This window comes from Echinops telfairi, unplaced genomic scaffold (assembly GCF_000313985.2).
Source record: "Echinops telfairi isolate 266 unplaced genomic scaffold, ASM31398v2 ScPeMD7_2;HRSCAF=8, whole genome shotgun sequence".
Lineage (NCBI taxonomy): Eukaryota > Metazoa > Chordata > Mammalia > Afrosoricida > Tenrecidae > Echinops > Echinops telfairi.
The window spans coordinates 15,794,427-15,798,921 of NW_022103898.1; positions in this window are offsets into that span (position 1 = coordinate 15,794,427).

Here is a 4,495-nt window from a genome sequence, read left to right on the forward strand (position 1 = left end):
TTATTTACTATCTTATCCTGATTCCCTTTTCTTAATAGCATTTAAAAAAAACTATAGAGTGCTTATTTGGACTATTTAGTCCTCAAGGAAATACACACACACATATATAATAAATAAAAGAACAATAAAATTATGTATTTATATATGTAAGTTTTATATATATCTATAAAGAAAATTTTAAAAAGATATATGTAAGCTATATATAAATATCTAATTTTAGTTTTAATAAACAGTGTTATTGGGACATATCCACATATCATACAACTCAATAGTCCAACCATATCAAGAATAGTTGTATAATCATTACCAGGATCAATTTTAGAACATTTTCTTCTTTCTGGTGCTCCTTTAGTAGCATTTATCTTGACTTGGTAAGTAATATCTGTTGATTCTTTTCTTCATATTTTGGTAACATACTTTCTTAGCAGCAATCCTTTTATTCTCTCTCTTGATTTCTGTAGGTCAAAGATTTGAGACAGGCTGAGCTGGGTGGTCTTGGCTTAAGGTCTTGGCAGTCAGATAGTGATTAGAGTGGGGGGTCTTGGGGGACTGGGCAACTTGAACCTGGATGGCATCTCCATCTTTTCTTGGAGACTCAGGGCTTTCTTACAGCATGGGAATCTCATTTCTTATATAGTGACTTCAGCAATAGCATTCTGATGAACTAGGTGGAAGCTGCATTGATTTTATGACCTGACTTGGAAGACATATACTTTTACTTTCTTCACAGTCCGTGGCTGACCAATCATGAAAGTTAGTCTAGATTCAAGGTGAGGAGTATAGATGCCAACTCTCGATAGGAACTACTAAGTACAAGGATATCAACTTCAAGGTTAGTAGTTTGACTCCACCAGCTGTTCCTTGGGAGACAGATGAGACTGTCTACTCTGGTAGAGATTTGCAACCTCGGAAATAAAAAAGGGCAGATCTATTCTGTCCTGTAGAGCCACCATGAGTTGGAATCGACTCAATGGCAGTGGGTTGTTTTGGTGGTGGTCTTAATGGGCAACGGATCAAGTAATTTATAGATTTGATTCAAAACTACTCCCAAAGAGATCAGAGGCCCATGGAAATGGACTTTGCTTTGTTCTTCATTGTATCCCAGGAAGCTAAAACACTGACTGACATAGAGTGAGTGCCCAATAACTATTTGTTGAATGAATATAATAGTTAAGGATGTGCTTGGAAACCACTTTTATCCCCATAGTTATCCACAGACCTAACAATCCATTGAACCAATTACTAAGCATGTAGAAGAAATGATGCCAATTTCGTATGAGAAAACAGACTTAATTTAGAAAGCAAAATGCAATATTACCTGCACAGGCATACCCATGAGGGACTTATTCCTGAAGGTCCAGGGCTTATCCATCGCTGCCTGTTTAGAGCTGAGTACAGAACCTTGTCTGAGACAGGTGGTCTGTGGATGATTTTTAAAAGATTGATGATGCATACTCTGGTCTTCAGGTGTGCTCATATGGTCTTTATTAAAAAATTAATAAAACACCATTTTAAAGGCAACTTATTTCAGGGAAAGATATGTCTTACATAGAGAAATGTCTGAACTGCTATTTATTAAATACTTACTTGGCTCCCAGAATTGTACTAGGTGCATGGTATTCTTTATTCTTCACGTTTATCCACAGATTTATGTACTACCATTATGCACGCTCTTCCCACTTTATAGATACTGAAAATGAGACTTAGAGAGGTCAGTCTGTTAAACTTGCAGGTAGACTATGGGAGGTCTCTATTCTTGGTAGCAAAGGCTGAGTTTTTTTTAAACCAGGCTCTATGCTACCTCCTTAAAAGACCTCTTTAAAAGTGTTGAAGAGCAAGGGTATTGCTCTGAAGATTAGGGTGCACTTGACCCAATCCATAGTATTTTCAAAGTCCTCACATGCATGGGAAAGCTGGACAGTGAATAAGGATGAGCACAGAAAAATGGATGGCTTTGAATTGTGGTGGTGGTGAAGAATACTGAAAGCATCATGAACCACTAGCAGAACAAACACATATGCCTTTGGAGGAAGTCTAGCCAGAATATTTCTTAAACATCTAGAATATTTCTAGGAAGCTGGTGAGACTAGTCTAGTGTACTTTGGACAGGCGATCAGGAGGGCCCAACCCCTGGAGAAGGACATCATGGTTAGTAAAGTAAAAGAAGAGCGTCAACACAAAAGAGGATGGTTGTCAAGGAGATGGATTGACAGAGTGTCTGCAACAGTGGGATCAAACATAACCACCATTGGAAGGATGGTACTGACTGAGCAGTCTTTGGTTCTGTTGCCTATAGGGTCGCTGTAAGTTCAAGCTGACCCCATGGCATCTAAGAACAGGAATAGGCTGCCTCCTTGGACCCTGACACCTGGACTTTTGATGTAGAGTGCTTGTCTTTTGATGGCACTTTGATGATTAAGGTGCTCTTGGCCTAGATCATGGAATTTTCAATCTCCTCAGATATATGTGTGAAATGGACAATGGAAGAAGAAGATTGAAAAAATGTAATGTGTGACTCGACTCTGCTTTGTCTTCCTGCGGACACAAAACACGAAGCTAAGCTGATGGCAGCCAGAGCCCTGGAACTGGAGGAGCCACATGGAGACCCACGCCAGCACTGAGAGGCTTCCTCTGCCACTGGGTCCACAATACTTGCCACCCACTGGCCTGTGGTCTTCCTGCATTCTGCATCATTGCACGTGTTGTGGAGTCTGAAGAGGAATTATAGACTGGTATTCGACATATGGGCTCTTATAGGATTTATGGACTTGATCTGGACTGGCCTGGGATGTTTTTCTTAATATACAATTTCTCTCTCATATAAGGTTCTCTCTTACACACACACACACACACACACACACACACACACACGTCATGTGCTTGAATTTTACTGCTAATAAAGAATATGGAATGATGAATGAGAACATCCCTCTTGGAAGAAGTACTCTCAGAATTTTCTGTCAAAGTAAGAATTCTCAGGCTTCATCTCATGCATTTTAGACATGTCACAAGTAGGGGCCAATCACTGGAAAGGGATATCATGTTTGGTGAAGTGAAGAGTCAGGGAGAAAGAGAAAGACCCTCAATAGTATAGATCAACACTCTAGTTCCAGCCCTGGTCTCAAACATCGAATGGTTGTGAGGATGGTGTAGGAGCAGGCTGTATTTCATTCTGCTATTTATAAGCAATCTAGGAATTGGAGCTGACTCATGGGCACCTACCACAGCCCATTAAAGATGATGTTAGCCATTTGAGTTGTTGTTTAGTGAACACCAGGTAGCCCATGGCACTTGCTCATCACTTTGTTGTTGTTAGCTGCCATGCAGTCAGCCCCTGCTCTTGGATGACCTGTGTACAATGGAAAGAAACACTCCCTAGACCTGAGCTGTCCCCATAATCAATTGTGAATCATATCACTGTGATCCATAGGATTTTCATTGACTAATTTCAAGAAATAGATCTCCAGGTCTCTCCCCTTAGTCTGTAGGCAATGCTGAAATCAGTCCAATAACATAGGAACACACAGGCCTCCAGTGACAGCCAAATAGGTGGTAGCACTGCATGAAGTCCATTGGCCGTAAGATGCTATTAGGGTGGCTATCTTCTTTATAAATGTTCTCATTCTCAATTGTTTTAAAGACATCATTTTGACATGGTGACACACAACTCTAATGATGGTCAGTGTCTGGCTCATCTGATTTCAGGTTCTAGAGGTGTGGCCAGGGTTGAAGTAAATGACACCTTGAGAAGTTGGAGTTCATGGCCAAACCCATACTTCAGAATTCTATATGGGTGCCTGTGAGTAACTGGGGCTCATTTAGGAGAACGTCATTTCCAAAGAGAAAGCACGTTGCTAAGGAGGCTGACAGACATTGAGTCAGAAACCGAGCCTCTTTCTAGCGGTGTGAGCCTAGACCAGTGACTTCCTTTCTCTCTGAAATGAGACTTAACATACCCACTTCCTACACTGGTTTAGGAATTCTTGCACAGGGCAAATGATTATACACTTGGCTGCTAATTGAAAGGTTGCTTTTAAGTCTACCCAGAGACACCTTGGGTAATCTCAGAAAACCAGCTATTGGAAACCCTATAGAGCGCAGTTCTACCCTGACACACTCGTTTCTCCACGAGTTAGACTACTTGAGGACAACTGGCTTTAGTTTGGTGCTGGATTAAGTGAGATAAGATAGCAACATTGATCAAAAACCCAGTAAGTGCCAGATACTGTTTTAGGCGATGGAGGGCCAGCAGTGAGTAAAATCAAGACCCTGCCACTTTGGACCTTCTCTTCTTGGGAGGTTTAATAGGAACCTGGAATTAAATAAGAATAAGATTCTTTCAAGAGACGATAAGTCCAGGAGTAAAAAGAATTCATGGCAAGAAGTACAGGGCCACCAGGGCTGCTGTTTTGCAGAGGGGACCTGGAAACTCTTGTTGTCGAAGTGATCCATGAGCAAACCTGAGTCCCATGACGCTGAGAGCTAACTATCGAGT